The sequence below is a fragment of the Pleurodeles waltl genome, chromosome 6, assembly GCF_031143425.1.
Source record: "Pleurodeles waltl isolate 20211129_DDA chromosome 6, aPleWal1.hap1.20221129, whole genome shotgun sequence".
Classification (NCBI taxonomy): domain Eukaryota; kingdom Metazoa; phylum Chordata; class Amphibia; order Caudata; family Salamandridae; genus Pleurodeles; species Pleurodeles waltl.
In genome coordinates, this window is record NC_090445.1 from 813,291,687 (window position 1) to 813,317,776 (window position 26,090).

At 46.3% G+C, this 26,090-nt stretch overlaps 1 protein-coding gene across 1 annotated transcript in view; it reads right to left on the reverse strand.

Annotated features, from left to right (window-relative positions):
* The window catches only part of SORCS3 (sortilin related VPS10 domain containing receptor 3), a 2,578,554-nt gene that overhangs the window by 1,963,281 nt on the left and 589,183 nt on the right, over window positions 1-26,090 (reverse strand). The window lies entirely within an intron of this gene.

Consider the following 26,090-nt stretch of genomic DNA (forward strand, 5'->3'; position numbering starts at 1 on the left):
TTTCTCAGCTTCACTGAAAGGTAAGAAAATATTGTCATTTTGCCTTGGATGGAGGCTAATGCATCACCATGGATGGAAAAATCTTTGGGGAAATATCACACTAGAATTAAAACGTTTTGTGAGACATGTTATGGACAAATGCTGATGTTATGCTATTGCCTAATAAATAATATTGCTACCTTTCTTAAGGCAGGAGTAGGTTCAACTTGCAATTGACATTTTGTGCAGGAGAGCACAATTGCCAATGAATACACCAATAATGACTGCTCCTGCGAGCGACGGCTGATGATGTTCCTTATGAAGACACGTTTTACCCCACCTAAGCCTTCTCAAGTCGTGCTGCTGGCTAGACCATTTATTTCGCAGAATAATTGCTTTGTCAATGACCTTTATGGGGATGGTACGTCTATAAAGTACAGACCTTTGGATTTATTAATTTTATGTTTGCCAAGCGAGTCTGATAATAAATAGCAGGCCTTCCCAGAAGATATTAGTTTACAAATTTTAATGACATTCATGATTTATTAATGTGCATCCCTACAGCTGCCGGGTTCTATTCCTTGGTGGGATTTCTTGCTGAATTCGATGAAATCAAAGCCAAAAGCTGCAAATTGTAATGACATTTTTCAGCATACTGTTAATTAAAATCTTTGGGTTGTAATCACTAACTTGTGAAGGCCTGCGAAGCTTTAAGATGCAAAGGCCTGATTCCTAATGGTTAACCTCGTATGACAAGCACAAATGTGTCTAGGTAAACTATTAATCACAGTAAAACCAGCAGGGTCACTGAAGAGAAGCCCTGCGTCCAGGATCAAGCAACGTAGCATAGTGCAGTGTATTGAGGCTGGAATTATGGTCTGTTGGAAGTCACTTAGACAAGATGTGCTTACATATTTTGTCGTTACAAACACTTTTGCAAACTCGGAGTGTTTAGATATACTTAGTGTATGAATTACATTTTAGTAGTCAGTACACTTTTACCTACTCCTAAAATGTGATGTTAAAGAGTTAACGAATCACAATTTGGAAGGGGCATGTTGTGGGCGCCCCTTGCAAATTTACATTCGGTAGCATACGCATCAATGTTTCACAACTGGAATTCCAGTTGTAAGCCATCAAATAGTTACAGACTCCCAAGTTGGGGTGGGAACCTGTTCACAAAAGTGGCAGTCTGCTCACCCTTGTAAGTCACCATACCTGTTATTACATTCAATCGGAGTGAGTCACAATTTGCACTTCGAATCGGAATTTGACCAATTAGCTCATAAAATTCAATACAGATGGCAATAATACTGGCTGCAAATTGTGACCATTTGTTTTTTTTTTACCAGTAAAATGATATATCTGGCCCTCAATTCCGGCGAGCAGTTTGGCATCAATTGATTTGTAATCAGTGGTGTGCACCTGCAATCAAAGTTAGGGATTTTCGTTAAAGCTTGCTAGCCCACCTAGTGGCAGACATGCACCATCTTTCACCAAAGCAACACTCTTGAGAAACCTGTTCCATATAGATGCAAAGAGAAATGTCACGGGACACAAAGGGCCTGATTCTGACTTTGGCGGGCGGCGGAGGCCGCCCGCCAAAGTCCCGCCGACAAATGACCGCACTGCGGTCAAAAGACCGCGGCGGCCATTCTTACATTTCCGCTGGGCCGGCGGGCGCTCTCCAAAAGAGCGCCCGCCGGCCCAGCGGAAATGCCCCTGCAACGAGGATGCCGGCTCCGAATGGAGCCGGCGGAGTTGCAGGGGTGCGACGGGTGCAGTGGCACCCGTCGCGTATTTCAGTGTCTGCACTGCAGACACTGAAATACTTTGTGGGGCCCTCTTACGGGGGCCCCGCGGCACCCCCTACCGCCATCCTGTTCCTGGCGGGAGACCCGCCAGGAACAGGATGGCGGTAGGGGGTGTCAGAATCCCCATGGCGGCAGAGCGCGCTCCGCCGCCATGGAGGATTCTCCTGAGCAGCGGAAAGTCGGCGGGAGACCGCCGACTTTCCGTTTCTGACCGCGGCTGAACCGCCGCGGTCAGAATTGTCGACGGAGCACCGCCAGCCTGTTGGCGGTGCTCCCGTGGTCGGTGACCCTGGCGGTCACTGACCGCCAGGGTCAGAATGACCCCCAAAGTCTCCACATTCTGTTACATAGGGGGCAAAGGCATAAAGATTTTTTCAGACATCAATTAAGGACACACCTGGAAAATGTGGAAAATACACGTTGACTGCACATAATTCATTGAGCGACATCTACCTGTGTAAATGTGCCTTTTTGTGCATAATGGGACACATTCACAAAGGCTTGTAAGATTACGTACAAGACTATCACTGAGTCCTCGTCTACATCATGTTATATGCCGTTGTGGACTGGATCCAAAACACCTAAAATGGGAATAACAATTCAATGTTTGGGTAATATTCATATACACCTAGTACAAATAGAAAGAATTGTGCCTTTGTTGCTGTTTTAAAAATGTTGAATTTGGACGTTAGAGGCTGATTCACAAAACATTGGAGGAATACGTAAAAGAATTCTCCTGCAGTTCTACTTCCAATACTCCTAAATGTTTTTGTGAATCAACCCCAATGTATGCAGCACATGTCCACATTGAACATGTAAAATCTGTCTGGATTTACAAATAGAAGCATTCTCAGTGGCATGGCCAAGTTAATATAATGCACACTAGCTTAAGAAATTGGGTCATTGGTTGAGATCCATGGAAGCCCCACTCAGGCAACAACCATAATCCTTGTCAGGATGAACCACAAAAGTCCCTAAATTAACCTGTGCTTAACCCTCTGGTAGCTTGGCACAAAAGCAGTCAGGCTTAATTTAGAGGAAAATTGTAAAGTATTTATGCAGCACACAGCAGTAACAAAGTGAAAACACAAACCAAGAACGAGCACAAACCAATTTAGAAAAATAACATACATTTTAATAAAAAAAATGAAACCAGAATTTTAAAAAGCCCAATCAGTAGAACCAGAGATATTCAATTGTTATATTTGAGGCAATTATAGCACCTAAAAGATCAAAGCGCCACTAGCAGACATCTGGTCATGCTGGACTGGGGAAAAGTCAGAAGTTCATGCTGACTGCAACTGAGCATGGGGCAGATACAGGGACCAGTTTACCCCCCCCAACCCTGAAAAAGTTACTTTCTCAAAGTGTGGCACAAAGTGTTCCATTTGCAGAGGAGGAGGCCATGAGGACCAGCAGGAGCGCTACGGATGGTTAACTCTATACACAAAGAGCAAACTTAGGCCCTCATTACAACCGTGGTGGTTGGTGTTAAAGTGGGGGTAATACTGCCAACAGGCCGGCAGTAAAAAAAATGGGATCACAACCATGGCAGAAACCGCCAACGCAGACAGCCACTTTAACGCTCTGACCGCCACGGGGGTAGCAACGAACACCGCGGCGGTAACCGCCAACAGACAGGCGGAAGACAATGTACTGCCCACACTATTACAAGGCACCAATCCACCAGCTTTTCCGGGCCGGTACCAACGCCATCAAAAGCACAGCGGAAACAGTACACAGAAAGGAAACCTCTCTACACCCAAGGAAGAACTAGGACGCCATGGAGCCCGAATTGCAGAACCTGCCCATGTTGGTGTATCTACTAATACACCATGAAGTAGAAAGAAGGCAGCAACGATGATGGTGAGTACTGCACCTAGCACACAGGGGAGGGGAGGACGGAAAAGAGAGTGACATACACACGTGACACGCAACTCCCCAACCCCCCACCCACAACAACATACACACACATATATCCAACAACATCACAGATACACCCCGTCACCCCCTGGAGGACAAACCGAAATGAGTTTAACTAGTGTTATATTGGAACAATCAGATAGATCAAGCGAAAAGCAAATAATCAGGATACACAAATATTTACATCAAGCAGACAAGTCCGTACACTGTCCCATGAAATGTCCGTGGACCAGTGGTCCCAAAAAGCATGGGCGAAGCCCACACATGACACCTGCCTCAAAATGGAGAGAACACTGCAGGGGCATCAGGTCGAGAAAAAAAAACAGGCGGGAGGAAGGGTGGGGGGGCACCTCAGCCGGATGATGGTACGACGCCACTGCTCCTCGACGGGGCTCAATGCCCACTGCTTGGTCCTGGGAAGTGCAAAGCCACAGTCTCTCAAGTGGGTGCTTTGCCCGCATGCTATGGAGGGGGCTTTGTGCCCAGAGTGCTTCATCCTGCCAAGGATTGGGGGAGTGGATGCATTTCTCCACTGGTTCTGGAGGGGGCTTTGTGCCCAGAGTGCTTCATTCTGCCAAGGATTGGGGGGAGTGGATGCAGTTCTCCACTGGTTCTGGAGGGGGCTTTGTGCCCAGAGTGCTTCATCCTGCCAAGGACTGAGGGAGTGGATGCAGTTCTCCACTGGTTCTGGAGGGGGCTTTGTGCCCAGTGATGCTGCACCGGGGTGTGGCAGTTGACATCCTCTCAACTGGGTGTCTTAGCCACACAATGTACCTGGAACAGGTAGCATGATACTCCATGGAGGCAGAGCCACACTCCATCCTGCGGCGACTTAGACTGCCAATTGCTGGTTTGTGTCAGTACTGGAGGTGGTGTCTCAAGTGGCATGTCCAGGGTCCAGGACGTCACCTGCAGACTCGGACAGCTGCCCACTGGGGATGGTGCTGACATCCGACAGAGTGGTATTGGCTGTGCACGTGGTGGTGCTGATGGTGGTGCAGGTGGCGGTGGCTGCGGCTGAGATGCTGCAAGTGCTGGCCAGTGTGCAAGTGTCTGTTGTGGTGGATGGAGACACCATACCGTCTCCAGCAGCCTCGGATGGCTGAACCTTGGGGAGGATGCTGAAGCCTGATGTTGTGGTAGCGGCAGTGCAGGTGGCAGGACAGGTGGCGGTGCAGGTGGTGGTCGGAGCGGCGGTGGTGACTGTGGTGCAGGTGGCTGCCATCCCTGATGATATGGTGGTCTCCTGCCCCTCACCACGAGACATTGTGCCCTGAGGTGACGTGCCCTTCGGCTTGTGGCCCTTCCCCACCTTGGCAGTCGCTGCAGGGACCTTGGCACTGTCCTCTCTGTGTTTGGGGGAGGCCTTGCTGGGTGGGTGATGTGACTTTCCCCTGCTGGAAGCCGGCCCCTTTTTGACCTTTGCAGGTGGTGGAATAGGGTGGTCCTTCTTATCTGTCGGTGGCACACTGGCAGCTCTGATGGGTGCCCCCTTCGATCGTACCGGACTAGCAGGGACCACAACAGATGCAGATTTGGTGGCTGAGGTGCTGGGCTGGGATCTAGACATCCTGGCCCTAGGGGAAGGACAGGGGGAGGTGTAGGGAAGAGGTTAATGTTAGCTATGAAAAGTTTTTTAGACACACTGGGAAGGGAAGATGGAGGGGGTGTAGGAGTGGAGGCAGTGGTTGTAGGAGATGTACGTCTGCTGATTTTGGGTGAAGGTGCATGGTCTGGAGGCTGTTGTGAGGTGGATGGCTGTTGAGTGGGTGTGTGCCTGTGTTTGTGTACTTTGGGAGGAGGGCTCACAGACACACTGGGAGAGGACACAGGGGACTTGTGAATGGTAGTGAGGGCGGTGATTGCACGTGAGAGGTGTGTAGTGATGGGCGTGCTGGTGATGGAGGCAGTGGCTGATGATGTGCTGTATGCAGCTGTGAGTGGAGACGAGACAGGGAGGGAGGTGGAGGGTGTGGAGGAGGGGGTCACAGTGGAGGAAGTGGATGTTTGTTTGTGTGCATGGGTATGGTGCTTGTGTGAGTGCCTGTGGGATGTGTGGTGCTTTTGTTTTCCTGAGCCACATTTGTGTGTTGATGTGTGTGCATGCTGGTCTGATGGTGTGCTTGGGATAGGGTGAGGTGGCACACTGGCAGCTCTGATGGGTAGAGAAGTTGGAGGGGGAGGCTGGACACAGGGACAATGGCTGCCATCAGTGCTGAGGCCAGAGCCTGAAATGCTCTCTGTTGGGCCACCATGCCAGAATGAATGCCCTTCAGGTATGCATTTGTTTGCTGCAAATGCCTCTCGGCACCCTGGATGGCAATCAGAATGGTTGACTGTCCAACAGTGAGGAATCTCAGGAGGGCAATAGCCTCCTCACTGAGGGCAGCAGGGCTGACTGGGGCAACACCTGAGGTGCCTGGGGTGAAGGAGATGCCCACCCTCCTGGGTGAGCGGGCATGGGAAACTCGCTGAGGGGCTGCTGGGAGGGGGTGCTTTTAGGGGGTGGAGGCTGTACATGTTGTTGGGGTGGGCACAGAGGAGTCCGCCAGGGAGCTTCCATCAGAGGAGGAGTTGCTGTTGCTGGTATCCCCTCCTGTCCCTGTCATGGAGCTCCCCTCGCCCTCTGTCCCACTGGTGCCTTCACCCTCCATGGATTAACCCTCCTGGGCCATGTGGGATGCAGCTCCCTCCATCGCTGGTGCCTCTGCTCCTCCACCAGATGATGCTAATGCAGACGAGGACAGGGGGACAAAACAAGAAGGGGGGGAGACAGAGAACACACATGGTCAATGCCAGCAACACCACTACTGTTGGCGGACACAACATACAGGGAGCAGCCCTATGCACTAGGCCATGCACTACAAGTTAGTAGGAAAGTCACCAGCCAATGGGGTACAATGCCCAATGCCATTAGCTGCACACCTGAAACCCACAGGAGCCTGCCCGGTAGTAGATGCCCACTAACACTATTGGGGTTGGAGTGCCTCAGAGCCTGCCCAACAAGGGACCTACTATGCCTTGTTCGCCTTGGCCTAGGGGCATCCACAGCCCACATCCCCCACCCAGATACTTCCTAAAGCACACAGAGGCAGCTTCATGAAACTGTACTCACCACCTTGTGGCTGCTGTGATGCCCTCAAGCGCCCATCCAATTCCAGGTAGGCCACTGCCAGGATGCAGAACATCATGGGGGGTCAGGGTGTGACGGGCATCCCTTCCACGTTGGGAGGCCAGCCCCAGCTGGTCCTCCTTCTTGCTCCAGCGGCACAGGACCTCCCATCTCTTGCAGCAGTGGGTGCTCAATCTATGATAGACCCCCAGGATCCGCACTTCCTTGGAGAAGGCACACCAAATACCCTTCTTCTGGTGGGCGCTGACCTAGAGGAAATGTACAGGAGGAAAGGACATTACTCACCCGTCCAGACCGTCATACTCATTGCCCACCAGTTCCCAACCATGCCCTGACGCACATACACTCACCATCCTCACATGCAGCCCTCAGACCCCCAACATGTATCTTCCATCCACACCACTCAAAACAGGCATTGCCCACGCATCATGCTCACAGTAAACTCACCTGTTTGTCTGGAGGACCGTAGAGTAGCGTGTACTGGGGGAGGACCCCATCCACCAGTTTGTCCAACTCCTCCGCAGTGAAGGCAGGGGCCCTTTCCCCAGACACTCGAGCCATTGTTGTTTCCAGACACAGGTCACAGCAGCACTTGCAGTGTAGGTCCTCTCCTATTGAAGGTCAGGTATCAAGTGAGTGAACAGATGGAAAATGGCGGTCACGTCTGTGGCGGTGCATAACGTCACCACTGGCGTACATCACCATTGGCTCCTGGAACCCATAGGGCCCAATGATATCCAATGCTGAATTACGCAGAGGTCTTTGACCGCCTACTGCGACGCAGCACAACCCCAGCGCAGTTACCTCATTGCCCCTTGTCCCTCCTCACAAGTCAGGCAGGTGCCATTTCAGGGGGGCACATGCCATGGTACCTAACTGCGTCACAGCACATTTTGGCACAAATACGGACTAACTACGCCACACACGGATTTATTAACATTACTGCAGACACACTTGTGCATCCTATGTGATACATGAACCACTGCTCACCGTTCTTCTCCATAGGCCACAACCGCTGGGGCAGATGATGAGATGGTGGCATCCTCCAGTGTACAGACCCCTGGTGGACCTGTCGACAAAGGAAGACAGACACATCATAATCACCTACAGACCTGATCATGCCACAATCCAAGACCTGTGTGCCCAATTGGAGCCAGACCTGATGTCATCTATCTGCCATCCCACAGGAATCCCCCCTCTAGTGCAGGTCCAGTCAGTGCTCCATTTCCTGGCAAGTGGCTCCTTTCAAACAACAGTGGCCATGGCATCAGGGATGTCTCAGCCAATGTTTTCTAACGTGTTAACCAGAGTGTTGTCTGCTCTGCTGAAACACATGCGCAGCTACATTGTGTTTCCCCAGGTGGAGGAGTTGCCCACAGTGAAGGCTGACTTTTATGCCCTGGGACATATCCCCAACATCATTGGTGCCATTGATGGTACACATGTGGCATTTGTCCCCCCCGCAGAAATGAACAAGTGTACAGAAATAAAAAAACTACCATTCGATGAATGTGCAGATGGTGTGTTTGGCAGACCAGTACATCTCTCATGTGAATGCCAAGTATCCTGGCTCTGTGCATAACGCCTACATTTTGAGGAACAGCAATATCCCTTATGTGATGGGCCAACTCCAGAGGTACCGGGTGTTGCTAATAGGTGAGCCCAAGGTCCCCACACAGTATGAGTAAGTGTCTGGGTATGGGGTAGTCCCTAAGGGTTAGTGTGTGTCTAACAGTTATCCCTCGACATTTGCAGGTGACTCTGGTTACCCCAACCTCTCATGGCTACTGACCCCAGCGAGGAATGTCAGGACAAGGGCAGGGGACTGCTACAATGAGGCACATGGCCGAACTAGGAGTATTATTGATAGGACATTCGGCCTCCTGAAGGCCAGATTCTGGTGCCTCCATCTAACAGCTGGCTCCCTATACTACTCACCGAAGAAGGTGTGCCAGATAATCGTGGCATGCTGCATGTTGCACAACCTGGCGTTGCGACGCCAGGTGCCTTTTCTACAGGAGGATGAGTATGGTGATGGTCTTGTGGCAGCGGTGGAGTCTGTGGATAGTGAGGAAGAGGAGGCAGAGGAAGAAGATATTGACAACTGAACGAACATCATCATGCAGTACTTCCAGTGACACACAGATAAGAGACTGTAACTCCTCCTCACATTTCAGAATACTGTAGGACATTATATAAGTTGGCTTCTTAACCTCTGTCTATGGACACTGACAGTTCACTTTGGATTTCCATTTTTCAGATCTGGGTACCCCATTCTGTTTTCTGCTATACGTACTGCTGCCCAACAACTGTCATACATTGGTTTGAACAAATGAACATTTACATTGCTATTTGTTACTAATGTTGTCATCCTACATTTGAGAAAGATCAGACTGGCTCCAGATTGGTTTGTGCTTAAAGGGAGTTTATTTAGGGGCTAATGAGTATTGGGGTATGTACAAGGGGCTGGGGTGATGGTGGAAGAAGGTCCATAGTAGAGTCCAGTCTCTTGGTATCACAGGTGCATTGTCCAATGGGGCATAGGAGGGGGAGTAATGGCAGTTCATTTTGGGCAGGATGACATAGTGGGACAGAACGGTGACAATCAGGAGAGTCTTATTTCCTGGCGGGGGTCTTGGCAACGTTCTCTGTTTTCTGCCTGGATCGCAGGGACCATTTGCGGGGTGGTTCACCTTCTGCAGGGGGTGGGGTGCTGGTGGCCTGTTGGTCCTGTGGCGGGGCGTCCTGTCCACTAGCGCCGGCGGAGGTGGAGGGCTGTTCCTCGATTTGTCAGAAGCCCTTTGTTGTGCCACTGCCTCCCTCAAGGTCTTGCCTATGTCAGCCAGCACCCCTGCTATGGTGACCAGGATGGTATATATGCTGGTGAGGTCCTCCCTGATCCCCATGTATTGTCCCTCCTACAGCTGCTGGGTCTCCTGAAACTTGGCCAGTACCGTGCCCATGGTCTCCTGGGAATGGTGGTATACTCCCATGATGTTGGAGAGTGCCTCTTGGAGGGTCGGTTCCCTGGGCCTGTCCTCCCCGTGTTGCACAGCAGTCCTCCCAGCTTCCCTGTTGTCCTGTGCCTCTGTCCCCTGAACCATGTGCCCACTGGCACTGACCCCAGGTCCATGATCTTCCTGGGTTAGTGAGGTTGCCTGGGGTCCCTGTAGTGGTGGACACACTGCTGATTGACGTGTCCTGGGGACAGTGGCATGGCCCCGCTGGGTGGGTGCTGTGGTGGTGTTTCCTGAGGGGGGAGGTTCTGTGGTGGTTTGGGACTGTGGCAGGGTCACCGACTGTCCAGAGGTCCCTGATGGGCCAGGCTGGTCATCTAGATCCAGGCATGCAGAGATGCTGTCATCACTGTGGGCCTCTTCTGTGGGGGGACTAGATATGGCTGGCACCTCCTGTCCGGTGACGTTGTGTAGGGGTCCTGTTGGGATGTAAATGCATTGTTATTTTATCTGTGTGTGCCATCTGGAGCAATGGGTGTGTTTCCCTGTATTACTGTGCTTGCACTATTGTCTTGGCCCTTGTGTGAGTGGTGAGTCTCTCTATTGGACATGCTTTGGTGATGGGTGTCCATCCTTGTCTGTGAAGGGTGTCCATGTATTGTTGTTGCATGCAGGGTTTGGTTTTGGGAGTGGTGGGTTGTGATGGTGGGGTGTGTGGGAGGTGATGGAGTCATGGGAGTGAGGGTGAGGGTGGGAGTATGTGATGGCATGCAGGTAGGGTGGGGGGATATAGTAGGAAAGATTTGCCTTACCAGAGTCCAGTCCTCCTGTTACTCCTGCAAGGGCCTCAGGATGCATGATCACCAAGACTTGCTCCTCCCATGTTGTTAGTTGTGGGGGAGGAGGTGTGGGTCCGCCGCCAGTCCTCCGTTCGGCTACCTGGTGTCTTGATACCACAGAACGTACATTCCCCCGTAGGTCGTTCCACCTCTTCCTGATGTCATCCCTTGTTCTTGGATGCTATCCCACTGCCTTGACCCTGTCCACAATTCTCCGCCATAGCTCCATCTTCCTTGCAATGGAGGTCTGCTGCACCTGTGATCCGAATAGCTGTGGCTCTACCTGGATGATTTCCTCCCCTATGACCCTGAGCTCCTCCTCAGAAAACCTGGGGTGTCTTTGAGGTGCCATGATGTGGTGTGAGTGATGTCTGAGGTGATGTGATGTGTGAGGTGATGTGTTGGGGTGTGTGGTGTGAGGTGCGTGGATGGTGTATGTGTGATGGTGTTCTGTGCCTCTGGATGATGGTGTGGTCTTTGCTTTTCTCTCTCTCTGCTTCTTCAAAATTGTTGACCGTAAGGGGTTGTGGGTAATGTGGGTGTGTGTTTAATAGTGGTGTGAGTGTGTGGGTGTGGTGTGTGTATGTGTGTCAGGTGTGTGTATTTTGAATTGTCTAATGTGGTTGTGTTTTGTAAATGTGTGTGTATTTTGAGTGCGGCGGTGTGTACCGCCGATGGTTTACAGCGGCTGAAAGACCGCTGCGTTGATTCGTGGGTCATGATACTGTGGGCGTATTCCTGTTAGCGTAACAGTGTGGGTTTTGCTATTGCCAGTTTATCACTGAACTTTGGTGTGGCGGACTAGTGTCAGTGTCTGTATAGTGGCGGATTTCTCAGTGTGGGTCATAATACCTGTTGCCGATTTCCGCCATGGTCACGGTATGTTGTCGGCCGTCGGCATGGCGGTAAGAAGGATTTACCACCAGGGTTGTAATGAGGGCCTTAGTGTCATGGATGGTCGTCACTTTAGTGTGAAGATCTAGTCGGGTGTTGCAGATGGTCGTTACAGGAGCTTTGCCTTGGTGGTCACTACAGGCTGTTGTTGATGTAGCGTGAAGTGCACATCTTGCATTTTCTGTCATTGCTGATGGTCACTTGTTGCGCAAAGAGTCAGGTTCACCACGTTGGCAGGGTCTCGGACGAATGGGTACGTTCGCAGTTGTGAAGAGACCAAAACTTGGGGATTTCACCCTTCCTCACAGAAGGAGCTCAACTAATGTCAGCCAAAGGTCCAGGATCTGGGGATGCACCTACTGGGGATCAGGAACTCACTCCAGCAGGGTCCAGCAGGGCTTGGGAAGGCCCTGTTGCAGGTCCAGTGCAGCAGGTCAGCTGGGCAGTTGAAGGCAGGGCTCTGGAGCTTGTTGTGTTCATATTGTTCAGACAGCAGGTCAGGCAACTGATCCTTGGGGTCACTCTGGTTAGCCTGGGATGAATGGACAGGTCCATTCTTCCTTCTCAGAGAGGAAGGTAGTCCTCAGCAAGCAGCAGGATAGTCCTCTTGTAGCAGCATGGCAGTCGTCTGGTGGCAAAGCAGTACTTCTTTTGTGATGTTCACAGGTCCAGGGGTGTATTGAATAGTGGCTCTGGAGGTCCAATATTTATACCTGGTGCCAGCCTTTGAAGTAGGTGAATTCCCTATACTACCCCCACACCTGGTTCTGAAGAGTTCTTCTCTTCCCCTGTCAAGGCTCCAGCAAGTCCAGGGTGATAAGACTAGTGTCAAGTTCCTTTGTGTATGCTGGAGGCAATCCCTTTGAAGTGTAAGTGGGAAAAACACCACTCTCCCCCCCAGCCATCCTGGCAAAATGGCCATCCTTCCCACACCTAGTCTCCTTTGTGTCACTGTCTGGAAGGAATACATAAACCCCAATAGCAGAGCCATCTACAGTGATGTGTCCAGGATACTGGCAAAAGACACAAATGGTTAGGACAAGAAAATGTCAATGGCATTTTAAGTATTGTGACTTAAAATCTGACTTTGTAATACAAAACAATGGCCTCTAGACATATGAATGCAACTGAGCTACCAAACAAATTGTTTACAACAAACAATAATCAAGAAAATGTTTAAAAGCAGTTTACAATGGTGCAGTGGGTGTGAGTGAACAAACATGCTTGGTCCTCTCTCATCTGGGATGCACACAGGTGACAATAGTAATCAAAAGTATGTATCTAAAAGCATCAACAACACAGCACATTTTTGGCTAATCAACAATATAAATAAGAATCTGCAAGTGTAGTCGATGTTTCAATCCCTAAGGAGATAATGGAATCTGTTAGAAATTTGGTTTCTGGATGGCAGAGGTATGCACCCTGTCCAAACAGGAATCACAATACTAGTCATGGTAGATAATATACACACTATAAATTTAACCTGTGCTTACCCTCTGGTAGCTTGGCACAGAGCAGACAGGCTCAACTTAGGAAGCAATGTGTAAAGTACTTGTACAACATTTAAAACACTAAAACAATAAAAACACCTTATAAAATATATAGAGCTCCATTTAGTGAAAAAAACAAGTCTGGAATGACAAAAATCCAATAAGGAGAAATTGGGGTATGATGTTGTTAAAGAATAAACTTAGTTATAGTGTTTAGAAGCATCAACTGGTACCAGGGCTGTCTGGTTACTCTAGACTGGGTCAAATCTGAAAAGTCAGGCCGACTGCGATGGAGCATGGGTCGGATACATGGACCAGCCTTGGCCCGCATCAACATAATTATTAGGGATACAAAGAAGATTATAATAACAATTGGAGCTACAAAAAAAAGGGAAAAAAAGAAAATATAGACGTATTAGGATATAAGAAATAAACAAAACAGCTATAAAGGATACTATGGAGTATATGCAACAATCAAGTTTACTGTGAAGGAGGTCCTGATGAAATCCAGGGGTACTCCCTGGATGAAACACGTGTTGACAAAGGGACAAAGGAGGAAGTTGCTGGACTGAATTGGTAACTCTGGAACTAATCATATAGGATACACAATTTGACAAAGGGACAAAGAAGGAAGTTGTTGGACCGAATTGGTAACTCTGGAACTAATCGTATAGGATACACAATTTGGACTTGTGGATATTATTTTTGGACTGTGGAGAAGATATAAATATTTTGGACCGAATTTTGTGGAACCTATATTTGAGTTTGATTGAAGATTGCATTGTATTATTTTGAGTTTTGTTTCTGTTGATACTAGATGTGTAATACGATCTGAATACATCATTGAAACCAGAAGGGGTTTTTTGCATTACTATCACGTGTGCAAGTGTATCTATTTTCAATTTAGATACCACTGAAAACAGTGCCTTGGTTCGGGGTTGCACTGGTGTCGAGGGAGGATGCAAGGAGCAATACAATGAGCAGCCAAGTCGATGCATAGTCATCAGTCCTGGCGAGGTAGGCGATGCATCAGCTCTGAACCACGCAATTGAGGATACATCGCTGCAAACCCCTTAGATGTAGACAATGCACTGTCATTGAGTCATGCAGCCAGCGATGCAATGTCTCCTGAAGCAGTGTTTCATCAGCGTTGAAGGCGATGTATGGATTTTTGCGGAATCAGCTGAAGAACTCACTTCCAAGGGTACGAAGCCTGGAATGGACCACCTGGCAGGGCAGGGCTCACAGTTGGTAGAGTCCCGAGGCTGTAGAAGGGTTGAATGAAGGAGGCAAGCCAACAATCCATTGGAGTCACTTTGGTTCTGAGGATGTAGAAATGCAGGTCTAGTTTTTCTCACTCTTAGCCAAGGAAGGAAGCAGGGCAGGCTCATCAGAGCAGGAGTTCAGCAAAGTCCAGCAAAGTCCAGCAAAGTCCAGCAGAGTGACAGTTCCTTCAGCAGCACAGCCATCTTATACCCAGTGGTGCCTTTGACGTGGGGGAGAATTTAAAGATAGGCCTTTGAAGGGCACAGAGACCCTGCCCTTCCTGCCCTGGCGTGAGACACACTATAGGGGGTTATGCAGCTCTTTGTGTGGACTCAGGGCACAGCCTATTCCAGTGTATCAGCTCCTCCCCAGGATGCTGGTGGTCCATCAGTCACACTTAAGCTCCCTTTATGTGTGGCTATCTGGAAGGAATGCACAAGAACCCAGCTGTCACCAACCCAGACGTGTAGTCAGAAACAGGCATATGGCGCTAGATGCTTTAAAGTAAGAAAAATGCCAACTTTCTAAAAGTGCCATTTTCTAAATTACAAGTTAATATCCAACTTCACCATAAGTAGTGATTTTAAATTGTGATTCCAGAGACACCAAACTTGGGGGGGGCATCTCTTCCAAATTGAAAATTACACTTATAAATGGTAATGATGCAATCACAATTTTGACCCATAGGGGACATAAGTCTTACAGTAGTGAAAACTGAATGTATGAGTTTTTCACTACCTGGACATGAAAAACTTAAAAGTACATGTTCATTTTTTTAAATATACTCCATCCTGACTTATATGTATTTAAAAGGAATGTTTGGGCCTGCAAAGGGGTTAACTAGCCAGGTCCATATGGCAGTTTAAAATGTACAAACAAGCTCTGTATTGAGGCATGTTGGGAAGGTAACTACAGTGAGTGGCACAATCAGTGTTGCAAGCCCACTAGTTGCATTTAGTTTACAGGCTCTGGGCATTAGTAGTGCACTTTACTAGAGACTTATAAGTAAATGAAATATGCCAAGTGTGGATAAGTCAATGTTATCATGTTTTAGGGAAAGAGCAAATTAACTTTAGCACTAGTCAGCAGTGGTAAAGTGACCAGAGTCCTAAATCCAGCACAAATGAATTCAGCAAAACAGGTGGTCAGAAGGCAAAAGGTCTGGGGAAACCACACCAAGGATGCCAAGTCTAACAGGGTCATTATCAGGACAGATATAACCAAATCCAAGAATTATGAGTAAAAATGGACCCTGCAAAAGACTCAATGGGTAATAGAAAAAGGAGCAGTTCCTAGGGTCTGATACCTGATGCCCATGGTCCAGAACTCCAGGAGGAGGATGCCAGGAACCAAACTGAGGCATCTCCTCACCAAGGGAGTCGATGCTCTGCTGCCTGGTATGCAGTATGAGCTTCTCCACACAAACGTGGTCCCAAATGGAGAGTGAATACAAGAAAATCAGCGCAATTGAAGCATGGCCTGTCTGCAAAGTGAACAGGGAGTGGAAAGCTATTACAGTGTTTACCCAAGGTCTCTGAGGATTCTTGGGTTTACTTATTATATTTAAACATTAAACTCTGGCTCTAGCATTCAAGAGGTTTATCATTTAAAATTAATTTGAACATAAACACCATAGTTCTATCTCCTCCCAATCAAAAGTTATCTCTTATTAAATATAATAAGGCAACCCTCTGTTAGTCAGTGGAAGAAGTAGGCCTAACAGAGAAGTAGGCCTAACAGTGAAAAACAGCTTTAGGAGACTTTCACTGCTAAAACAGGTAAAACTTACAACCACATGTTGTACTTTTTAAATTCAATGAACCCTGTCATATGAGCCTTAAGGGGCTACCTTTAGAGGTGACATATGTAATATAAACGAAGGTTTAGGCATGGCAAAAGGTTTACTTTGCCCACTCAAAATGGCAGTTTACAATTGCACTACAGGCTGCAGCAGCAGTTCTGAGACATGTTTTGTAATATTTTACACTTCAGGACAGTTAGTGTGACAGCCACTCAGTTTCTCCTAATGGTTTTGAAAGGCTACTTTAGTGAGTAGTGCAATGAGTGCTGCAGGTCCACTAGTAGCATGTAATTGACAGACCATTAGTACATTTAGTACATTTTACAGGATTTACAAGTAAATTAAAAGTACCACTTATGTGTATGCCAATTTTACCAGGTTTTAGCGAGAGACCACAAGCACTTACACACTGGTTAGAAGTGGTAAAGTGCACAGAGTCCTATAACCAGGAAAAGAGAAATAATAAACATCTGATCATGTCAATTTGATTACAATAGCACTGCACTGAAATGAATTTGCCCAAAGTATTGTTAATAAATGTGGGAGTGGAACCATCAGTCCAATTGTTTCTGGTGGTGTTTGTAGGAAGAGGAGAATTTTATTGCAAAAGTATTATTTGTACATAAATAAATAAATAACAAAGTGAAATTCTACATCTGTCAATGTACTAATCATGTAGATAAAGTATGCGTTAGGTGAAAAAAAAGATCCCTTCATCACGCTAGTACCTGGATGACACACACATACACAGGCTCACCATAGTGTGTATATAACACATGAGTATCAAAGGAATGTATGGGAAGAAGCAAACAGTCATTATCTGCACACTTGGAAAAGTGTTTATTGCATAATGTTTAGCTTTCATGTCAGTATACACACCTTTGGAGATTTATATATAGATTCAAACTGCAATCTGTAGTGGCTGTGATGCAGGTGGCATACAGAGCAAATGCACAGTTTTGGCCAGTCATGCAACACAAAGACTCTCAGTACAAGTTGATTTGAATTCCCATGCCAAACTCCTGCTTTCACCTAAAACAGGAATTCAGGAAATCATGTGAAATCAAAGTGGTAATTGCAAATTCCACATGTTACTCAGCATTCCATCTGAACCTTTAAGTACATAACTCGTAACTCCATGCGGTACCTGACATTGGTCCTACCAATATTCTGAAATCAGTAACTGTGAGTTAGGTATTACCTCCAGAAATAAGGGCCAAGTGGTAATGCGTGCCATTACATATGCTTTACTGAAGAATCACTGGTGATGTGTAGAATGCAGCAGCTTCCCAGACTATCTATTGTCAATGTTGACTTTTAGCACCAGCCCATCCCTGTAGAGGCCGTTATTTGAATCCATTAAGTGTGAGCTTTGTTGTTTTTTTTACACATCTAATAAATGTTCTTGTGCTATTTTTTTAATGATTTCCTGTTATGGCATTCCATTTAAAGCTTTAATATCTGTGAACATTTATAAAGAGTAAGTCTTACACGTTGTAAACTATTATATTCCAAACTGCAAAAATATTTCCAGTGAGGAGCATAGAAATTTTCAGTTTCAGTTTTTCTACGGCACAAAACAGTGGTATCAGTGTCTGCCGCCGCAAATCTCAAGGAGAGGGGCGGAGGGGACGGAGACAGAGGGGAAAGAAAAAAAACATACCTTATCGACGTTTCCATCTCCAGCCGCTTCGCGCACTCCTCTTTCTGTCATGCAGTGTCCCAGCATTTGCTGGGACACCAGCACAGGCTCCCCAGCAATCCTGGTGCTGCTTACATGCTAAACATAGCATGGAAGCAGTGTTAGGATTGGTCTGAGCGGCAGTCACTGCCACTCAAACACAAGTCTGGGGTGTGTGCAATTTCTCCTTCATGACTGTGTATACAGCCAGGTTGGAGAAACCTAAGTGCACATGTGTGTTTGGCCGACCAAACACACATGGGCACTTAGTGCACTCTCCTCTCCTACCCCCCTTCCACCTCCTGTGGCCCAGCCCCAGTCCTCCCCTCCCCTCCCCTGTACTGCTGGGCTGAGCCAGCAGATGAAGATTGGAACTATTGTTTCATTTTTCACCTCTTGACTTTTTGTCCATGGGGGCGATTCTCCTTCACCATAGCGAAGGAGCCAACCCTGAGTAGTATGAGCGTTCCAGACAACATATTTTTGTGGCTAAACACCACCTTGTAAATATGGCCCCTGCACCGCAGTTTTCTGCAGCAGAGGGGTGTGTAATTAGTAGTGCTATGGGTGTGCCCAGGCAACACCCATTGCTTTTTGACACTGCCCCAGTTTTACAAGGAAACGTAAATCTGAAGCAGCACCAAAAACTAATGCCACCCCAAGAGTGGCATTAGCATGGTGCAATGAAGAGAAATAACTTTATTTCTCCTCTTTTTTGCTTTTTCTATTTGTGCTGCAGAACTAACAAATAACCATTATTGATTGTTTATGTGCAGGAAGGCAAGCCTTCCTGCACAAAGATAATCATTCCCTGAAATGCAGGCACCCTTGCACTATTGTGCAAGGGTGCCTGCGCTGGCACTTGGCAGCTAAATTCAGCGCCAGTGCTAGGGGAAACACAGGGGTGCGCCGTATTTTTTGTAAATAGGGTGAATCCCTGCGTTTCTGAAGTGATGCAGCACAGCACTGCCGATTTTGATGCAATGCTGCGCTGCACCACTTCTTTGTAAATATTCCCCTATGAATGTCTTTTTAGGTTTTATGAATATCAAAAGCTATGTTGGTGCCCACAATATGAAGAGCAGTTACCATGAAAGCAAAGAGGACATTGTTAATAATATTTGTCACTGGGCAGAGCAACAGTAAATACTATAACTTTCCCTTGACTTACTAAGTTGATTTAAGAAAACAAAAGGCCTGATAGGAATTTCTTATTCGGCCTTTCTTAAACTCTAGTACCTTTTTTTTTAACAACTACAGAAGCAATGTTCAGTAGGGAGACAGCTGTTGTTTCAAACTCTGCACCACAGCAGCTATACCATCCTTGTGCAGGCAGATAGGTCTGTCATAAAACCTGATGTGCCTTTTCTGTAACCTTCAGAAAGAAAAGGTGTTGACAGCTAAAGCACTCATCTGTGTGACCCTCAGCCTGCCATCACTGGATCAGAAGCCCTCTCCAAACAATGCTTCATTGATGCTTATATGCTCCTCTGGACAGTGTTGAATGTTTTTTTAAATAAAAAATCAATATGGATGCCCTTCTTGACTTTCACTTACTTATATTCTGTGAAACATTGTTTACTATTTAGAAAACAAATAACTGAGAAATCAAAATATCATATTCTATGAAATTATGCTGCCTATTTAAAAATATTAACTAGAAAATCAGGATGTAGGTATGTGCTAGCACAAACATTAAACAACATATTGAAGCCAGCTGAAATATCACATTGCACCGAAATTTGTATTTAAGCATACACCTGAATAAATGAACGTGTATAATGCAAAAGGGATACCTAAACAGAAAATATATGAAGAGTTATCAGTGCAATTGCTCACATAGGAGAGATTTTTAAAGATGTAATTCCATGCAATTATGTGTTAGAAAATTACATTCACTTTGCATTAACTGAAATTATTAAATGCTTTAAAGTAGTACACCTAAAAGCCTGCAACTGTTGCAGCTCAATAGGCATTATCCTGGAAACCTTTTGTAAATTCAAGAAAAAAACAGACATTTATTCCAATCATAGGGCACATTCAATAGAAGGGTTTTAATAGGATTTGAATCGGAAGCACGCACTTTTTACAGGTTTGTGTATTTTGAAAGCTGCTGGAACCCACTTCACAAAGCGATTTGTGCCTATAGGTTCAATGAATGCGTACAAATAGCCTCTTTGTGAGAGTCATCTCACGTTTGCTCTTCGAAAATGAGCGTTAACACTCGTTTAACGATGTATTCTCACATACTTTTTTCATATGTGGAAATCTAATATTTTCCCCAGGGTTTGTGAGGGAGCATTTCAGGGCTTGAATTCCCTAATAATTTGCTAATTCCCACTAGCAATTATGCAAAGAGGTATCCACAATATCTTTCTAGGTTCTTTCCCACTTCACGAAACGGTTGGCGATGTACTCCTGCAGAATCAGGATTAAATCGGTTTTTAAGAGTTGGAATGGAAAAGATGCACCCCTTAAAATGATGGGGCATAATTGAAGGGGAATTCGGAAAGCATGTTTTGAAGTGCAGTTGGTCTATAGGATACTTTATCATTTAAATATACAATTGTGCTTCTAAAACTTACTGCATTATTGTAAAAGAGAATTCTAAAGGGTTTTCAAGCTGCACTTCGGAACTTGTGTTGGCTGCAGTTTCCCAAATATACACCGCCTCCTCGAAACACATCTCACATGCGATTGCATATGGTTTAGTATTCACCTTTTTCACAATTTGCACCCCATTCTGATATAGACTTGGGAATAGCATGCTAATAGTGCAAGTTGGACCTACTCTGAAATGTGAAAGCAGTGCATGTGTGGTATTTGACCACACAATTTGTGCCAGCAAAAATAGCAAATGCTGAAACCACTTATTGTCACTGTTTGCACACATGTGCTAATACCTATTCAAGCGCAGACAGAGATTGCTTCCCATTGGAATGAAGACCTTTGAGTACTGGATAGGTATTTAGCTAATATAAAGTAAGTTTAGGTTGGCAGTACCATGGCCCGTATTTATACTCCGTTTGCGCCGAATTAGCGTCGTTTTTTTCGACGCAAATTCGGCGCAAAACTAACGCCATATTTATACTTTGGCGTTAGACGCGTCTAGCGCCAAAGTATGAAGAAAGAGCGTCATTTTTTTGCGTGAACGCCTTCCTTGCGTTAATGAGATGCAAGGAAGGCGTTCCCGTCTAAAAAAATGACGGCGACGCAAATGCGTCATATTTATACTCCCGGGCAAAAATCACGCCCGGGAGGTGGCGGGTCAAAAAAACCCGCATTTGCGCCTGAATTTAACGCCTGGGTCAGGGTAGGCGTTAAGGGACCTGTGGGCTCAGAATGAGCCCACAGGTGCCCTCCCCTGCCCCCAGGGACCCCCCCTGCCACCCCTGCCCACCCCAGGAGGACACCCAAGGATGGAGGGACCCATCCCAGTGAAGTACAGGTAAGTTCAGGTAAGTATAATTTTTTTTATTTTTTTATTTTTTTTGTGGCATAGGGGGGCCTTATTTGTGCCCCCCTACATGCCACTATGCCCAATGACCATGCCCAGGGGACACAAGTCCCCTGGGCATGGCCATTGGGCAAGGGGGCATGACTCCTGTCTTTACTAAGACAGGAGTCATGAAATGGCGTCTGGGCGTCGAAAAAATGGCGCAAATCGGGTTAAGACGATTTTTTAGCGTCAACCTGACTTGCGCCATTTTAAGACGCCCTAACGTCATTTTTTACCAACGCCGGCGCTGCCTGGTCTACGTGGTTTTTTTCCACGCACACCAGGCAGCGCCGGTCTGATTGCGCCGTCTAACGCCATTCCATAAATACGGCGCCCGCATGGCGCTTCAGAATGGCGTTAGACGGCGCAAAATTGTTTGACGCTAAACTGCGTTAGCGCAGTTTAGCGTCAAAAAGTATAAATATGGGCCCATGTTTTCTCATGTTGTAAACCGGACCCGTTTGTCTTCTCGGTTTGTTTCCCCAATGCACTGAACCAATAGCATTCTACAATTGCTTCAGGCAGTATGCTAATCGTTAGCATCCAATGAAATAAATAGGTGATTGAACAGCATCGAGCAATTGCACCACTTAAACAGTATTTATGAATGAGTTCCTTTAAATGTACTCTTAACAGCCCAAACTAACAGGACTCATCTATAACTTGCCAGATGCACGTGCAGAATGTGATACCAGACCCTGAATCTATTCTCTGCGTTGGAGCATAAAAGGCAGGATAAAGGGAAATATCCATTGGGCATCCCTGATGCCTGGCCACAAAGGCCATAGCGATAAAGGCTGCCATTTTAATAGGAGGCTGGCAGGGTTAGTGTCTGACCAGAGGATGACTAATTACCGCATTGGACGTTTCTGCAAATGTTAATGGCTATCCCATTCTCAACTGGACTCCTATAAGGTTTACTACACAAGGGAGACACTCCCTTTGTAGGATCAGAGGAAATTTTAGATTCTATTCATGCATGTGACCAACAGGTGTCTAAAATCTAGATTAATGTGGTCAGTTTTTTTTCAAAGTCTCTTTTGTGTTACTGGAAGAGACCTACAGCAGGTGAGCCCGTTGAACCAAAGGCAAACTTTTGAAGGAATCAGAATATTTATCCCCCTCTTCAAAGGTAAAAGGAGGTTCACTGACTATGGAAACTATTTTGGCACCGTTACATTGCTTCAATAGCGTATGATAACTCACTAAGGGCCAGATGTAGCATTAGAAAATTTTGCGACTTGCAATTTGCGAGTCTGACCGACTCGCAAATAGCAACTTGCTAAATTGTATGCAGAAAAGTGTCTCAGACACCTTCTGTGACTCGCTATGGGGTCACAAAGACCCACCTCATGAATATTAATGAGGTGGGTCGCATTTTGCGACCCCATAGCGAGTCCATGCACTCACAGGGATGGTGGCCTGCTGGAGACAGCAGACCTCCATGTCTGTGACTGCTTTTTTAATAAAGCAGTTTTTTTCTTATTTTTGCAGCCCGTTTTCCTTATAGGAAAACGAGTTGCAAAAAGAAAAACTTCTGAAACCATTTGGTTTCGTTTTTTTCAGAGCAGGCAGTGGTCCATAGGACCACTGCCTGCTCTGAATAAAATATTTGTTTTGGCATTCACAAAGGGGAAGGGGTCCCACGGGGACCCCTTCCCTTTTGCGAATGGGTTACCACCCACTTCAAGTGGGTGGTAACTGCGAGTTGGTTTGCGACCGCATTCCCGGTCACAAAGCAACTCAGCATGGCGATGCGGTCGCAAATAGGAAGGGAACACAACTTCCTATTTGCGAGTCGGTACCGACTCGCAATTTGAGGTTGTGCATCGTGTTCGGCCTTTTGCATGCCGCAAACTGCGTTTTTTGCAGTTTGCGACATGCAAAAGGCTTCCTACATCTGTCCCCATATGTTGCATTGAAAGAACTAAGGTTTAGAGCCAGGAGGTAATGGCAAACCTGGGTACTCCGATGTGCATTTATAGTGCAGTGCTAGGACAGCAGTGCTTATAAATATGCTGACCGCCAGCTGCAACATTTCACTACCGACGGGTTTCGTATTTCTTATTATCAAACATAACGATTTTTGAACGATAATCCACGTAAAGCATATTTTTGCAGTCCTGTAAATGACGATCTTCCTGTTAAGTGTAAAGCCATCCGAGTTGAATTTAAAAACTGCTGCCCACTGTGCTCTTATTTCTGTTTCACAAAATGCATTCTGTCGGCACCCTGAGAAGTCTGAGTTGTGTCAAGGGTTGTGCTGTACCTCTGATGTTTCCATTGTGCACAAAATCAACACGACTGCACAATTTGACCGGAAGGGTGTATTAACCACCAGCATAGTTCAACCTGCAAGCAAACATATTGACGCAGCTAGCGTATATTAAAATCTATCTAAACACAATATTGATTTCAAGAAGCAAACAATCAGTTTACATAGCATTAACAACGACAAACCTAAACATAACCACTGTATGTGAACTGCGTCAGTTCAATAATAATTGAAGGGTGCAAATGACCAGGATGCAGTCTGTGCGTGACTGGGGCATGGAACCAAGTGAGCCCTTCACGACCAACGCTATTGAAAGCAAGAATTGTGGTGACATGAAGGGCAGTAATCGCTCAGTGTGGAAATGTCTTCCAGTGTTCTATTTCAAAAAGAAGTCCAAGCATGTTTAAGAAGATGCCCCATGCAATCTATTTCGATTCTACTCAGTGAATTACGCCATTCAAAGACCTGAACCCTTGTTTGGTTTCAAGTTTCTATCCCCTGGAAAGGTGCAGCTTGGCCTACATGATACCCAGGACAAGACACTTGCTTGTACCCTTCTCTCACTATTATTTGCCAATACCCAAATGAGCCGTTTCTTCATGGAAGGATGCAAGGACCACCCCAAAGCCTCTGACACCCAGCACACCACTTTAACCAGGTTACAAAGATCTATCCAACATGTTCACCATATCTGTATAAAGATCCCTCATCCTTCTTTGTAGTTAGGGCAACAATCCAGACAGCTCTGTTTTATATTACACATAATCTGCGCAATTTGACATCTGTACTGGTTTCCATCAGGGAATGCACTATGCAAATACCACTAGATACATACACAGACAAATAGGCACATGATCAGTGTGTACAGTTATACTAAATCTCTTGAAACCTCACACTATGTAATGCACTTTCAGTAGAGCCCTATATCATGAACTTTGCCCTTTGACAACCTCCTGCCGCTTCCACAGTTTTATCACTGTGTTTGTTTCCAAGGACAGACAAGTGTAGCATAATTAAGAGATAGTTTTATTATCATCCTTGAGCCCTCTCAGGGATAAATTAATTGCATGCACTTCAAGTTGCCTCAGAAAGACTGACCATGCCCTACTACATTTTACTACTTTTTGCTGCTTTGGTAGCACAAGTCAAGAAATATAGACTCAATGTGTTCAATTTGTTGCAAAAGGGTGCATAGCCAAGAAAATTACTTTGCTCCTTCATGCACCTCAAATTTGAGACAAAAATGCTATTCTCAACTGGATTCCCCAATTAAAGGAGTGCAGCTCCTAAGCTGCAAACTTGAGTAAACGCATAAACCCACACCCTAATGTCTTGGTAATCTTAGGCCTCGCTTTAGATAACACCACAATATGGACAGGAAAGTATCCAATCCGGACTAGGAACAACATCAGCTTTTCAATAATGTGTTGTAGGCTATTAACACTTCCAATGACTGTGCGCAGGTCAAGTGGCCCCTCATCCACCCACAGCACTAGCTACTGCAACTGAGATACATTATATCCCCAAAGTCTAGCCGCAACAACTCTGTAGCCTGGTTCCTAACGTGTTTCAGGATCTCAGTCACTATTTAAGCAAAATTCCCATCAAACAACGCATTCAGTTGCACTAAGGAGATATTTCTAGTTCATCATCAGACGCTAAAGGCCTCATTACTAGTCTGGTGGTCAGACGACTGCCAGCCTTGTGCTGGCGGTTGGACCACTGCGGCATTGGCGGTCCAACCACCACATTACGAGTTTGGCAGGTGGACCCACCCAAAGACCGCCTTCCCTGCTAGGATCAAAGATCCCAATGGACTGACAGGGGTCCTGGTTGTAATTAGCCAGGGCAGCACTGAACTCAGAGCCACCCTGCTGATTACAACCTTGTTCTCCGCCAGCCTTTTCATGGTGATTTCCCTTCCCCTTACAGTGCTATCTCGTAGCATTGTTCCCACCAGTCACACCAGCGGGAATGCTCTATTTCAAGGTTTTCGTCAATCAGCATGGTCAGGTAGGCGGAAACCTTGTAATAGGGTGGAGGAAACGCCACCACCCTGGCGCCAAACTCATAATGAGCCCCTAAATCTGTTTACATCATCTGTTACAATAATTTGATTGCCTACCAGGGACTTGCACATTTCCTCCAGCACTGTAATGTTTCTCTACTTGGAGTCCCTAAAATACTGGAAAGTGTATTTTTTCAGACTATACCCTTGACTACTCAACTGCATGCTCTGTTTACAGATACACAATTCATGTTTGTTTGTTTAAAAACCTCAATAAATACATAATTAAAAAAATTGGATATTTCTAGAAGACGCCAATATAATACTGAAAAACAATGAAGGCTGATAAACCCATGTACATGCTGTAACACCATCTTCCACTGTTCGAAATGTTCACTCTCTGTGTGTAAATGCCATTTCCATCAAAATCTGAGTATGTAAAGGGACGTTATTTAAAGTATTTTTGGGAGTACTCTTTCCAATCGCATTCTAGGCCTAATTATGATTTCAGCGGATGGTTTTCAACATTCA